The sequence below is a fragment of the Nyctereutes procyonoides genome, unplaced genomic scaffold (assembly GCF_905146905.1).
Source record: "Nyctereutes procyonoides isolate TBG_1078 unplaced genomic scaffold, NYPRO_anot_genome, whole genome shotgun sequence".
Lineage (NCBI taxonomy): Eukaryota > Metazoa > Chordata > Mammalia > Carnivora > Canidae > Nyctereutes > Nyctereutes procyonoides.
Genome location: NW_026575049.1, coordinates 27,788,655 through 27,804,313, shown reverse-complemented (window position 1 = coordinate 27,804,313; position 15,659 = coordinate 27,788,655).

Here is a 15,659-nt window from a genome sequence, read left to right as displayed (position 1 = left end):
AGTCTCAAGGCCACTGTCAAGGCTTGGTCTTCCCTCCAACCTGCTGCTCTTCAGTTAGTTGCAAAGAGCCACAGTCAGCACAGAGCCTGCAGCAGACCTGGCCTGAGAAGTCAGGGGAGGCTTCTTGGAGGAGGGGGTGCTGGAGCTGAGCAGGAACTAGCCAGGCTAGAAGGGCAGAGAGCGTGTTCCAGGTCAGGTGAATGTCATGTTCTACGGCACTTAGGGAAGCAGTAGCTGTTATTACTGGTTATTTGTCAGGAGTCAGCTGGGTGCCCCTGCCCCTCCCCTTGCCCCTGCCCTGCCCCCCACCCGCCCCTGCCCCGCCCTCCCCAGGAGGTCTGGTTACACTTGGTCCAAACCCCAATTCCAAGGCCCATCAGGATCCAGGCCTCTTCCTTCCCTTCTGGCCAGTTCCCACCTGTCGCTTTTCAGGATTTCCTGAGACTTCCTTTCTCTCAGTCAGGATGTGTTGCCAGGTTCAAGGCCAGACCCTTGGGGCAGAATCCACCTCCAGCAGGGTCCACTTAAGGAGCTCACGGCAGCTCCCTGCGCATCTCACCTGCTGGCAGGTGCGGCACCCGGTCGGTCAGGAGGACGACAGCTTCTCCAGCTGAGCCCCCCCTTGTCCTGCCTCCTCCCTGTCCCCGTCCCCAGCCTGGCTTCTTCCCCTCCCATCCAATCCACACACCCCCAGCGTGGGCTTTCTAGAACAGAGCTGGCCATTGTTTCTCTTCATGAAGGTCTACCCGATCCCCCAGGTGTTGGCACATGAGCCCCCCAGCCGGCCCGCACCTTTCTCTGCCCCTCTGGGCTCCCTGGGCTCGGGCTGCCCCCGCGAGGCCGCCTACATCTCCCCGGGGTGCCCAGCCACACTCGCTGTCCTCACGGCTCTCCTCCACACACACCTGCCCCCTGCCCTCACCTCCCTGGGAGAGTCAGTACTCAGATCAGTCATCATCTGCCACCCCCGGGAAGCCCTCCCAGATGCCCCCGATGGGGCTGGACGACGGCTCTGGCTCCCACAGTTCCTCCGCTCGCCATGTTCTTTCCGTTCGGCTCTCCCAGACTGAGACCCCTGAGGCCAGGGCCCAGCGCAGAGCACATGGAGTCTCAGCTGGATGTGTGTGTGTGTGTGTTGACTGACTGGCTGACCGACTGACCAGAAGCAGGTGACCACGCAGGCAGCCAGGCGCCCTCTAGCCAGGGCGCAGCCACAGCCTCAGTGCCCCCTCCAGCACCCCAAGTTGCCATGGGCTGGGTCTCCTCATAAACCATCTGGGAAGCCTGGCAGCCAGCCTAGGGGCCTGGGAGCTGATGGTAGCTTCTGGTACCTCAAAGGCCAGGGTGGAAGCCCGAATCATCCCTGTCATCCCAGCGTCCCTTCTGGACTTTATGAGGGCCCTGCAGGCTCGGAGCCCAGGCAGGGAGGGGCCGGCTTTGACAGCTCCTGCCGTGCAAACATTCTGGACCGCATCCCTGTTGATGCTCACAATAACTCTTTGAAGTACCTGTTGCTGTCCCCATTTTACAGAGGAAACTGAGGCTCAGAAAGGGGTCATGACTCACCCAGGTCAATAATTCAACGACTGACATCTTGGCACATCTGTCTCTGGCACCCAAGCCTCCTCCCTCCCACCACCTGCCCTGACGGTAATAATAGCTGCCCTCCGTTGAGCACTCACTGTGTGCCAGGCCCCGTAACAAACATTGTGCATTCACGGTCTCTTTTATTTATTTATTTTTAAAGATTTTATCTCTCTATTCATGAGAGACACAGAGAGGCAGAGACACAGGGAGAGGGAGAAGCAGGCTCCTCAAAGGGAGCCGGATACAGGACTCTGGGATCATGCCCTGAGCCGAAGGCAGACGCTCCACCCCTGAGCCACCCAGGCGCCCCTCATCATGTCTTTTAATTTCCCGAACAGCCCAGTGAGGGAGGCGCACAACTATCCCCACTTTATAGTTGGGGGGCCCGGGGCTCAGAGTCCCCCAGGCACAGAGCTGGTCAGGTCTGGGGGTCCCACTGTGCAGGCAGCTTCCTGAGCCCACCAAGGTCTTCTCACTGCGGCTGCCTGGACAGCAGGTGCCTCGGGTGTAGGCGTGAGGACAGGTCTGGGGGCACCTCTGCTGGCCTGACCCCGATGAGCCCCGCACTTCTGCCTCCCTTAGAGCGAGGGGGTCCCCCTGGGGGGCCGGGAAGGCTGGAGGCCCCGCAGGGGCAGGAGTCCGTCCCGGCATTGCCATGTCATGGGCTGGCCCTCGTCCCCACGCCGTCCCGTAGCTCCCGACTCGCCATGTGTCATGGGGGGTGCCAGGTCCCCGCCGGGCTTCCTCCCGCCCCTGCCAGCCCGCCCTGCTCTGGCCGCCTGGCCGCAGCCGGTTGCCTTCTGCAAGCCCCTTGCAGCTCCTTGAGGCCAGGGCGGCCCTGGGGCTCCCCCTCCTCTGCCAGTGTGAGGGGAGGGGCCTGCATCCCAGAGCTGGTCCCTGGGACCGAGGCCTGGCTTGGCCTCCGGAGCGCGGCCCCGTGCCAGGGTCCCCATGACTCAGGCTGGCTGATTCCCTCATTCATCCACTGACCCTTCATTCAGTGACCGTCGGTGTCTACACGAGAACACGCACTGCAGCCCGGAAGTAGGAAGTGCCACCTCAGGGCCGCGGTTACAGCAGAGGAAGCCCTGTCGGCCGGAGCCGACTCCAAGGGCCCAGCTGCGGGATGTGGCATTATTGCGGTCAGGGAGGGAAGCAGGGAGGCACAGATGCACATGTGTGTTCATATTTGTTTAAAACCTTTCGGGGGCGGGGGGAGGAGGGATCTACACACACACAGGGTGAGAAAACCCAGTGGGAAGGGGCCCCAGACATAACAGAAGCTGGCACAGTGGTTGCCTCAGGGAGGGGGCGGGAAGGCAGGGAACAGAGGTAGAGAGACACTTATTTCGAGACTATAGGCTTCCATAGAGCCTGAACTGTTTCTCGGGTGCACACGGACCTATTCCAAAATAAGCTAAAGTTGGGGCATCTGGGTGGCTCAGTCGGTTAAGCATCTGACTTGAGGGGCAGCCCGGGTGGCTCAGTGGTTTAGTGCCTGCCTTCGGCCCAGGGCGTGATCCTGGAGACCTGGGATCGAGTCCCACATCGGGCTCCCTACATGGAGCCTGCTTCTCCCTCTGCCTGTTGTCTCTGCCCACCCCCCCTCTGTGTGTGTGTCTCTCATGAATAAATAAATAAAAAATATTAAAAAAAAAAAAAGCATCTGACTTGATTTCGGCTCAGGTCATGATCTCAGGGTCATGGGATCAAGATCCACATGGGGCTCTGTGCTCAGCAGGGAGTCTGCTTGAGTTTCTCTCTCTCCCTTTGCCCCTCCCCCCTTCACTATCTCGTTTTCTCTCTCTCTCTCTTTTTTTTTTAAGATTTTATTTATTTATTCATGAGAGACAGGGAGAGAGAGAGAGAGAGGCAGAGACACAGGCAGAGGGAGAAGCAGGCTCCATGCAAGGAGCCTGATGTGGGACTTGATCCCGGGTACCCAGGATCACACCCTGGGCTGCAGGCGGCGCTAAACTGCTTCGCCACCGGGGCTGCCCTCTCTCTCTCTCTCTCAAATCAATAAATCTTTTTTTAAAAATAAAGGTTGGGATGTCTGGGTGGCCCAGTGGTTGAGCATCTGCCCTAGGCCCAGGGCATGATTCCCATGCAGGGATCAAGTCCCATATCAGGGTCCCCGCGGGGAGCCTGCTTCTCCCTCTGCCTGTGTCTCTGCCTCTCTCTCTCTGTGTGTGTCTCTTACAAATAAATAAAATTTTTAAAAATAATAAATAAATAAATGTCAAAAAAAAAAAAAAAGAACTAGCCCCAAGGGGAGCATGGTATGGGGAAGACAGAGCCGGAGCCTGGTTCTGAGCATCCCTGCTCCAGTCAGTGACCCTCTGAGGCCTCTTCTGCCTCACCTGGGATGAAATCATAAATGGGCTTTGAGGAGGTGAGGAGGGCGCCACTGCCGCACACGCCTCACGGCCACCGCGCCCACTGAGTCACAGCGGCTGGTGTTACTGTGGATGTCCCGGTCAGGCCTGTTCCCGCACCCAGGTGACACAGCCATGAAGGGACACGCCCTGACCCTGCTGGAAGACAACAACACCGGGGAGGGCTGATGACGCACCTGACCCAGCTGGAGAAGCCAGCGTGGGCCGCCGGCAGAGGTGACACCCGCGCCCAGGCTCTGGAGACAGGCAGGCAGGATCCGGGGACAGAGGGGAGGGAGGGCGCTCCCGGCTCAAGGCGGGGGTGGGGGGCAGGCTGGACACACTGTAGCCGCACCACACAGAGTAGTAGGTGGCGATCGATCATGAGCACCTGAGTGCACGCCCAGCCCACCCGCTCGGCCCTCGCACCTGCCTGCAGGGGTTCCAGGTGCTCGCAAGCTGGCTGCGCCAGGAGAGCAGGGTGGCATGGGGGTCCGGGTGTGGGCGGGGGACAGACTGCGGGTTGCCTGCGTGACCCCGGGCAGGGCACTTAACCCCTCTGTGCCTCAGTTCCCTTCCCTCTAACCCCGGAACCGCAACAGCGCCAGCCTCCTGGGGACTCCGGAGTGCATGAGCCGGTTGCCGTGCGGTTCGGTGGAGACGGTTCAGCAGCTGTTTGCTGGTCCCATTTCGAGCACATTTCAAATATTTCATAATATATTACTATCACTACACTGTGTGTTCATGTTTCATAGTAAATGTTAATGTTCTATTACACGGAAGCTGAGTGTGCACGCATGTAAGAGATCCACACAAAAGCCTACATGCACCCTCCATACATCTCATGCACACTTATATGCATGTTTGTTACACATACACACGTTTTCAGGCACATGCACGTGCGGACACATGTGTGTCGGTGCACACACACACCCTCCACATGCTCATGCCGCCTCTGCCCTCTCCTCCCAAGCTGAACGTCCACACAGGGCAGTGACAGAGGGTCCACAATGTTTCCTCAGGCTCCAGGCTGCCTTCTCGGAGCTGCTGACAAGGGTGGACCCAGACTGATGGGCATCCAGGGACCACATTCGAGAGCTGCTGGGTCATAGGTAGCTGCTGCGGATAGAAAGAAGGCTCCAGGATCATGGGGTGTGTTCTTAGCAGGGGAGCCCCTTGAGGGCCAGCACAGGTGTCCCTGCACCCAGCACAGTGCGGGGTGCTGAGCAGAAGGCCCAGATTGTGGTGAGAACTCTATTGAGAATAGAGTTGGCTTTGGGATTGCCCATTTCATCTTCAGCATCCCTCTGAGCTGTGAGTGTCATGGAGATGGGGCTCGTGTGTGGTTTCTTTGTCCGAAGAACCAGCTTCTGGCAGAGTGGTCATCAGGAGTGTATTAGCTGGGATATATTTAGTTGTGAGTGGCAATGAGAGTAAAAAAGAGAGCCATTTATTTATTTTATGCAGAAAAGTCTGAAGGGAGGGATCCCAGGCTGAGCCACAGTGTCTGGGACCTGAGCTCCTTATATATTTATAACTAGGACCTAGACTCCCTTAGCCACAGCCTCCATTCACAAATGCACCTCATGGTCCAAGATGACTGCTCTAGCTCCGTTCAACACATCTGCATCCCAGCCAGCAGGTAGGAGAAATGAAATGAAGAAGGGACAAAGGACTTAAGCCAGCTTTCTCTCTCTTTTTAAAAGATTTTATTGATTGATTGAGAGTGAGCAAGAGAGAGAGAGAGAGAATGAGCAGGGGGAGAAGGAGAAGCAGACTTCTCACTTCCCTGATATGGGACTCAGGACCCCGAGACCACATCCTGAGCCACCCCGGTGCCACAAGCCAGCTTTCTCTTAAGGAAGCTCCAGCACAATGCTTCCACTTATATTCCTTTGGCCAGAACCTGGTCACATGGCCATGTCTAGCCGCAAAGACGCTGGGAAAGGCAGTCTCCTCTCTAGTTGGCCATGCCCCGAGCCAGACGTCAGAGGCTGTATTGCTGTGCTCTGAGGGTGACAGGGATACTGGCTCTGCCATTATCAGGATGTGCTAACTCAGCTGTCTCAGATGCAGAGCATCTGGGCACCTGTCAGGCTGGAGACGCATCAGCTGTACTCCAAGAAGGAGGGATGATGGGCAGCCTGCGTGGTTCAGTGGTTTAGCACCAACTTCGGGCCAGGGCATGACCCCAGGGTCCCAGGATCAAGTCCCACGTCGGGCTCCCTGCATAGAGCCTACTTCTCCCTCTGCCTGTGTCTCTGCCCACCCCCCCCTCTCTCTGTGTGTGTGTGTGTGTGTGTGTGTGTGTCTCTCATGAATAAATAAATTAAAATTTTAAAAAAAAAAAAAGGAGGGACGCTAATGGTAGCCCGGCCTGTACAGCCTGTGCAGAGGGGCTGGCCAGAAATCCTGCCACCCAGTGCTCAGAGGAAGAGCGAGAAGGACCAGGTAATGGTTAAAGGCATGCTCTTTAGAATCCAGTATATTTTGGTTCTGACTTCAGCACCTTCCGCCTGTGTGACCTTGGCCGGGTCCCTTACCTTCTCTGAGCCTCCGCTACCTCATCTATAAAATGGGAAGAGTCCTCCCTGCTTCAAAGGAAGGTCATGAAGATGCAATGATGTCGTGAATGCAAGGTTCTTAGCACAGAACCAGGCCCCGAGAGGAACCTCAGAAAACTACCCTTCAGGGGAGTGGGATGGTGCTCCCTGATCTGGCAAGTCTTGAGGAATTGAGGTGGGGCTCAGTCACGAAGGGACCCGGAGTTCTCTGAGTATGGCAAAAAAAAACCCAACTTTTTTTGCCATTTTTATTACAACCCCTCTAAATTTAAAAGACTTATTTACTATATAAGGGAGTTACGTGAATGTTTGAAAGTGAGGATGAGCAAAGGAGCTAAAAGAAAAAAGAATCATCAATAAACGCGTCACCCAGGGGTTCCTGGGTGGCTGAGTGGGTTGAGCATCTGCCTTCGGCTCAGGTCGTGATCCCGGGGTCCTGGGGGCTAGCCTCACATTGGGCTCCCTGCTCAGTGAGGAGCTTGCTTCTCCCTCTCCCTCTGCCCCTCCTCACCGCCCCCTCCCACTCAGTTTCTCTCTCTCAAATAAATAAAATCTTAAAAAAAATAATAATGCAGTGGTGGACATCTTGGTACACAAACATTCACGAAAATTTCTAGTTGTTTCCTTAGGCGAAGCTCCTGTACGTGGGCCTCTTCCATGTTTTGGTCTAACAGACTACATTCAGAAATAAGAAATCCCTACATTTAAAAAAAATTAAGCAAAACCATATGGAACTGCCCATCACATGGGCCCAGAGAGGGTTAGAAAGCTACTTTGGGCCACACAGCAGATCTGGGTGCTTTGCCCACCCGAATTGCCTTTCACAGTGTTTGAACCCCCTCAGTGCCCATGGGAAATGAACCCTATGCCTTTCCAAAGAAGCACCAGTTACCCAGACCTTACGCCCACTCCTCCCTGGAAGCAGTGCTTTGCTTTCTACCCCAGTCAGCACTTACGTATGTTTTGAACACCTGCAGGAGGTGGTGCCAGTTGTGTCTGGGCCTCGGTGGGCACGGCCCTTGCCAGCTAGCAGCCAGGCCTGGTGTGTGGGCCTCCTTGCCATCCTTGCCTTCCCGGCCTCGGCTCCAGGACTCTTTGGCCGCTGGTGATGGTTCGGGTTCGTGTATCTGAGTGTGGTGCACGCAGTAGAAGAATAGTGTTTGCCTATCTGCCTAACCACTTTCTGGCTGTCAGAGATCATGATTCTAATATTTTACATTTTAGAATTCTTTTTTTCTAAAGGGGAGAGGGGTGCCTCTGTGGCTCAGTTGGTTAAGTGTCAGACTCTTTTTTTTTTTTTTAAGATTTTATTTATTTATTCATGAAAGACACACAGAGAGAGAGGCAGAGACACAGGCGGAGGGAGAAGCAGGCTCCGTGCAGGGAACCAGACGTGGGACTCGATCCCTGGACCCCAGGATTACGCTCTGAGCCAGAGGCAGACGTTCAACCGCTGAGTCACCCAGGCATCCCTCTTTTTTTTTTTTTTAAGGTTTTATTTATTTATTCATGAAAGATACAGAGAGAGAGGGGGGCAGAGACACAGGCAGAGGAAGAAGCAGGCTCCCTGCAGGGAGCCCAATGTGGGACTCAATCCTTGGACCCAGGATCATGACCTGAGCCGAAGGCAGATGCTCAACCGCTGAGCCACCCAGGCGTCCCACATTTTAGAATTCAAATATCAAGTTAAAAATCTAATATAGGGGATCCCTGGGTAGCTCAGCGGTTTAGCGCCTACCTTTGGCCCAGGCCACGATCCTGGAGTCCTGGGATCGAGTCCCGCATTGGGCTCCCGGCATGGAGCCTGTTTCTCCCTCCTCCTGTGTCTCTGCCTCCCTTTCTCTGTGTCTATCATGAATAAATAAATAAACAAACAAATCTTTTTTAAAAAATCTAATATAAGTGAGTACAGAGTTCTCAGCTTCCATAATTTGATTATTCAGCACTCTTGGATTCTAGGAATCTTTGTCTTTCATTCCCAAAAGCTGGGGCTAAGGAAGGCCTGGGCTCCTTCCCACGGGCCTCCTGGAAGTGGGCTGCCCGGAGGACCCTGACGCGGCCGGAGACAGCATTTAGGCCTCTCAGACGAAAGGGACCTGACCTGGGTATTTTGCCATCTTTTCCTGGAACCTCTGGTCTGGTTGTGTGTGTGTGGCTTTCAGATGCCCTGGGCACCCCCACCCCCCACCCAGGGACCCCTCCTTATCTCCTCCTCCAGGCAGGCTCTTGCTCACGTGAGGGGCCCCAAGGTCAAGCTCGGCTGACCACTTTGATAGTAGAGCACGTGCCCTGAGGTTAGGAAAACAGCTGGTGCTGATGCTGCCTGTTACTGTTTGAAGACACACACACAAACAAACACACACACACACACACACACACACACACACACGGCCCCTCCCTGGGCCTCGAGCTTCATCGACTGGGTCCGGGCCCTGAGTGACAGAAGCAGGGCCTCAGGCTTAGGACAGGGTGCTCCGTGGCCTCTTCAGGGAGGCCTCCACCTCCAGAGCCTTCCGTGACCTCCCTGGAAGGAGGACAGTCAGGCAAGTCCAGGGAGGAAATGGTCCCAGAGCAGGGCTGAGGGGTACTCAGGCAAGACCGCAGGCAGAGCTGGGACTGAGACGTGTTGTCCTCCATGCAAGCCAGGTGTGAGTGCCGATCTGGGCCAGGGCTGGGGCTTGGCCTCATCCTGAGCCTGATGTGAGATGAGGAGTGGTTAGAAAGGACTGGCCTAAGGATCTGGAATGGGGCCCAGGTCAGGGAAGGTGACCCTGGCACAAGTCCCCAGAGAAGCCAGCAAAGGGTCTCCAGCCCGGAGATGCTAAGCCTTATATCGGGCTCCTTGCTCAGTGAGGAGACTGCTTTTCCCTCTCCCCCAGCTTGTGCTTGCCCTTGTGCACTCTCTCTGTCAAATAAATGAATCAAATATTTTTAAAACATTTTTATTTATTCATGAGAGACACAGGGAGGCAGAGACATAGGCAGAGGGAGAAGCAGGCTCCCTGCAAGGAAGCTGATGCAGGACTCGATCCCAGGACCACAGGATCACGCCCTGAACTGAAGGCAGATGCTCAACCACTGAGTCACCCAGGTGCCCCAATAAATAAAATCTTAAAAAAAAAAAAAAAAAAAAAAAAAGCAAGCTCCAAGCAAGGATCACGTGTTGTATTTAGTTGGCAGATTTCTTTGTCTCCTTCAGTCTGGAACATGCCTCCTGCCTTTTGCAGTCTTTCGTGACTTAATGACATTTTTGGAAGGTCCAGGCCTTTTATCTTGGAATATGTCTCTCAGTTTGGGTTTGTCTAGTTCTTTGCTCATGATTAAATCCAGGCTGACTTTGAACAGTGTAAGGTCCCCAATTCCTAGTGGGACGTTGTTATCCAGACCTAGTGACTTAATGTCCATGCCTGTGGCCTGGGGCAGGGGGACCCGCCCCACTCTGGCACTGTCATCATTTCTAAAAGTCTTAGTCAATCTGAAAAATGACAACAGTAACATTATTGCTGTTATTTAAGGTGCGTATCTCTGCTTACGTATGGGGTCGAGGAGATGCTGGTACTTACTTGTCTATAAATGATCTGTTTATGTCCTTTATCCCACCAGGGTGTTAATTATTTTCCTCTTAAGGATTTGCAAGTACTATTCTTTATGTTACAGATATTTGCCATTCATCATATTTCCTCTGGAGGGTTTTTTTCTATATGCTTTGTTGTCTTTTCATCATATGTATGTTTTTGGACATTATGAAGGTTCTTTTCTCAGTAACAAAATATGTGCTTATTGTTTACCAAATTAAAACAATACGGAACTATTTTAAATTAAAAGTCAAACAAAATAGGGGCACCTGGATGGCTCAGTGTCTGCTTTTGGCTCAGGTCCTGATCCCAGGGTCCTGGGATTGAGTCCTGCATCAGGCTCCCCGCAGGGAGCCTGCTTCTCCCTCTGCTGGTGTCTCTACCTCTCTCTGTGTCTCTATGTCTCTCATGAATAAATAAAATCTTAAAAAAAAAAAAAAGTTTAACAAAATAGAACTGTATAAAGTAAAAAATAAGAGCCACCATGTCCCAGGTCCCCTGGTCAGAGGAAACAGTCAGTATATAATGTGGAGGGAGAGCGCACACGTCCATGGCCCATTTGCCCAGCTCGGAGAATCCCCCTGGTCCCAGTGTGGTGAGGTTATTTTTTTAGCCAATCTCTCATGCATCAGCATGCATTTATTGGTAAGAAGCCCAGTGTCTCCCTCTTGAGGTTTCTTCCAGAATAGTCTGAGAATCCCAGGGGATCATTCAGTCCAGAGGAGGCCAGTCTTACTTCCACAAGGCCCAGTCCTGCCCGTGGCTCCCAGGGTTACAGCCCTCCTGTTCATACCAGGAGCTCTGTCCTTGCTCCCTGAAGTGGGAACGACGCCAGAATGGGTGGGTCCTGCATGGCCTCTCACCGAAGCCACACAGGGCGTCTCCCCACCCCCACCCCCACCCTGTGAGGCCTTGTGAAATACCCAGCCTCTGGCCCTGGCCTTGGGTCACCTGTCTATACGCTTTGCCCACAAAGCGAATTCCCTCTTTTGAGGCAGAGGTGTCCTCTTTACCAGCTGCCCTTGGCCAGGACTGTCCCAATTCAGATGGCAGCTGATCTGACCCACTGACCTGCTCAAAGGAGAGCCTGGGGCTGCCCCACACCAGCTACAAATTTGCCTACTCATTCCCAGATTAAGGAGGGTCAGCTTTGACAGTTAAGAGCACAGGGCCGGACACCCTTTAGGCAAGTTCCTTCCCCATCTGTCAAAGAAGTTAGAACAACGTCAGAAGATCAATGCACCAGGACCTATGGATAGAGCACTTAGCAGTGCCCGGCACATAGAAACTGCTCAATAAATGCAAACAATTATTTTATTCCCTAATACATACGGGAACTCTCTGATTTCCTTAGTTTATAAACATGAGATCCCACACACACATTTCTCTTAGCTTGCTTTTCTCAAGTATCCACTTCCCATGTCTACACCTGTAGCTTCTGCTCCCGAATATGAGGAGCATAGCCCTCCAAAGGATGGCGTCCACCAAGCAGATTAAACCATTTCTGTGAGATCGAAACCTTAGTCTTTTCCTTGGTGATGTTGCCTGTCGCATTAAATCTTAGGAAGTTAAAGTGTGACTGTGAAGCTGTCACCTGCTTTTTTTTTTTTTTTTAATTTTTATTTATTTATGATAGTCACACACACAGAGAGAGAGAGAGGCAGAGACACAGGCAGAGGGAGAAGCAGGCTCCATGCACCGGGAGCCCGACGTGGGACTCCATCCTGGGTCTCCAGGATCGCGCCCTGGGCCAAAGGCAGGCGCCAAACCGCTGCGCCACCCAGGGATCCCTTTTTTTTTTAAGTAGACTCCATGCCCAGTGTGGGGCTTGAACTCACAATCCCGAGATCAAGAGTTGCAGGCTCTTGGGCGCCTGGGTGACTCAGTCGGTTGAGTGTCTGACTCTTGGTTTGGTTTCAGGTCATGATCTCAGGATCATGACATTAAGTCCCCATGTCAGGCTCCACGCTTGGTGGGAAGCCTGCTTAAGATTCTCTCCCTCTCCCCACTGGTGAAGAAGGAAAAGAAAAAAAGAAAAGAAAAGAAAAGAAAAGAAAAGAAAAGAAAAGAAAAAGAAAAAGAAAAAGAAAAAGAAAAAGGAAAAGGAAAAGAAAAAGGAAAAGAAAAAAGAAAAGAGTCGTATGCTCTACTGACCGAGCCAGAGCCAGCTAAGCATCCTGTCACTTGCATTCTTATTCCTTTGTCCTCGGGAGTAGTTGTCTGTCTCCCCAACATTTGGTTCTCAGTCCGTGTGGGACTGTGATTGTTTTCATGCCTTGGGAGAAGCAGGTGAGAGGTCAGCTTCCACAGCATGAGGAGGGATGAGGAGGGCTGTCAGAGCAGGGAAGGGGAAGGCCGGCCAAGCAAGGGTCCTGGGGTCAGAATCCTCAGCCGCCACATCTCCGGACCCACTTCTGCCCTTGCTTTTCTGCTCCAGGAACCTGGGAGTCTCTCTGGTTCCTCCCTCACCCCCAACAACAAACCCTTTAGCAAACCCTGTGGACTCGTTCCTCTAAATATTTCTCACACACTTGTCCCTTCTTTCCACTTCCAGGGCCACCTCTTTGAAGGTTCAGTGCCCGAACAGTGGAGATGGCCCCCGGGGCCTGGCCACCCTCATTCTGTCCTTCCCCAGAAACAACCCAACCAGGCAGCCAATACAGCAGTGTGAGTTCAGCTAATTGTCCCAAACTTGGTGACTTCAAGTGACACAGCTTATTACCTAACAACTCCGGAGGTCAGAGGTCCAGAATGGGTGTCACCAGGCTTAAAGCCAAGGTGTCAGCACGTGTCTGTTCCTTGGAGACTCTACAGGGAGGATCTGGGGTTTGCCTCTTCCAGCTTCTGGGGGTCTCCTAGAACCAAACACCCCAACAGGGGCAGCTCGGGGGAGGGGGTGTCCCGTGGCTCACAGACACCCTGTGTTCTGTAGGATTGAACATTTTGAAGGTGGGACACGTGTGGGAAGCAGACAGGCCAGAGTTCCTACCCGAACTCCCCCCTTTACAAATCACTGATAATGCCCATCGTAGAGGTTTTCATGGGAGAATTAAATGTGAGAGCAGGGCAGCCCCGGTGGCTCAGCGGTTTGGCGCCGCCTTCAGCCCAAGGCCTGGTCCTGGAGACCAAGGATGGAGTCCCATGTTGGGCTCCCTGCATGGACTTGCCTCTCCCTCTGCCTGTGTCTCTGCCTCTCTATCTCTCTGTGTCTCTCATGAATAAATAAATAAAATCTAAATAAATAAATAAATAAATAGATAGATAGATAGATAGATAGATAAGTAAATATATGTGAGAACAGATGTACGCGTCCAGTGTTCAATTGATGTTCATTTCTGGAAAAGAGAGAAGGAGGGAGGGAGGGAGAAAGGAAGGAAGGAAAATATTGTTCCAAACACAGAGGCTTGGGATCCCTGGGTGGCGCAGCGGTTTAGCGCCTGCCTTTGGCCCAGGGCGCGATCCTGGAGACCCAGGATCGATTCCCACATCAGGCTCCCGGTGCATGGAGCCTGCTTCTCCCTCTGCCTATGTCTCTGCCTCTCTCTCTCATTCTGTGTGACTATCATAAATAAATAAAAATTAAAAAAAATACTTTCAAACACAGAGGCTTGTGAACTCTTTCTATCTTAAAAGCCAGCAACGGCTGGCCAAGTCTCTTTCATGGTGCCATCTCTCTCATTCTGACTCTTCACCTCCCTCTTCCCCCACTTAAGGACCCCTGTGATGGGGCTCCTGGGTGGTCCAGTCGGTTAAGTGTCTGCCTTTGCCTCAGGTCATGATCCCAGGATCCTGGGATCAAGCCCCTTATCAGGCTCCCTGCTCAGTGGGGCATCTGCTTCTCCCTCTCCCCTGCTGATGCATGCTCTCGCTCGCTCTCAAATAAATAAAATCTTAAAATTAAAAAAAAAAGAACCCCTGTGATGACACTAGACCACCCGGATAGTCCAGGTTAATTTGCATCTTAGGATCAGCAACCTTAACTCCATCTGCAGCCTTACTTCCTCCTTGGTCCATAACCAAACACACCCAAAGATTCCAGGGATTGGGGTGCAGAGATCTTCGGGAACATTCTATCACAAGGAGAACAGAGATCAACTGTGGCTTTTTCCTCTAGTGGAACAGACCCACAGTCTGGGATGGATTTTAAAATGGTTTAAGCTCAAAATGCTGCAGTGGCTTCTTGGTGGACTCAGAACCGAATCCAGGCCCCAAACCCCCCCCTCCCCCCGTGCTCCAGGCGGCTCACCTCTCCGCTGGCGGCTCACTCCACACTCCCCAGCAGGGTCTCTAGCCAGCCACGCACCCTTCCGTGGTGTGAACCTGCCGGTCACAGCCTTTCACAGCCCGTGTTGCTCTCCTGCCTGAAGCCTGACACAACCCCAACTTGCAGTGTTGTCAGCGCCCTGGGCTCTGAGCCTCAAGAGGCTGGGCGCAGGGTCTGTTCTAGCACCGCCTGGGCCTCCTCCATGTCTGAAGGGCTTTCACTTGTACCGGCTGAGTCGAGGCTCACACTCAGGTAGACACAAAAGGGAAAACAAGGTTTCCAGAAGAAAAGAAAGCAAGGCCTTGAGGGGAAGAAGGGGCCAGCGGACGGTGGTCCCTTCACTCAGGACTGGCCGCTACACCCCAGAGGGCTGGGTGTTCTCCTGTCAACAAGGTTCTGGAGTAACCCTTTGCCTGGGACCTGGGGACCTGCCAGAAATAAGAGATGCTCCTCACCCCCACCTGTCCTAGAGGTCGCTTAGACTCCTTAAATTTTTTTTAATTTTTTTTTAATTTTTATTTATTTATGATAGTCACACAGAGAGAGAGAGGCAGAGACACAGGCAGAGGGAGAAGCAGGCTCCATGCACCGAGAGCCCAACGTGGGATTCGATCCCGAGTCTCCAGGATCGCGCCCTGGGCCAAAGGCAGGCGCCAAACTGCTGCGCCACCCAGGGATCCCTAAATTTTTTTTTTAATATTTTGTTTATTTATTCATGAGAGACACACAGAGACAGAGACAGAGACAGAGACAGAGACAGAGAGAGAGAAAGGGGCAGAGACACAGGCAGAGGGAGAAGCAGGCTCCATGTAGGGAGCCTGATGCAGGGCTTGATCCCAGGACTCCAGGAGAGTCCGCCCAAGGCGGGCGCTAAACTGCTGAGCCACCCAGGTGTCCCTAGACTTCTTAAATTAAAATTCAACTGACTTTTGGGGGCACCAGAAATCTAACAGAGTCCGGCCAGTGGGTTTTTACAAATGTCCCCTCCTTCCCTGTGAGTCACACTGCTGTGAGATGACCGGGTAGCACCACCCTTCCTCTAGCTCTCTGTCCACGTGAGATTTCTTGGAACACAGAACTGCCCTGACGAGAGCTGGGCTGCAGGGCAGATGTGGATGGATGGGGGATGCGTGTAGGTAATGGTGTGTGAGAGGACTAATGGCTCCCCGAAGATATCCAAGGCCTGATCCCCACAAATTGGACATGTTATGCTGCATGCCTATGACGGATGAGCCTGCATCATCCAGGTGGTCCAGTGTCATCACTGAGGTCCTTACATGGGAGAAGAGGG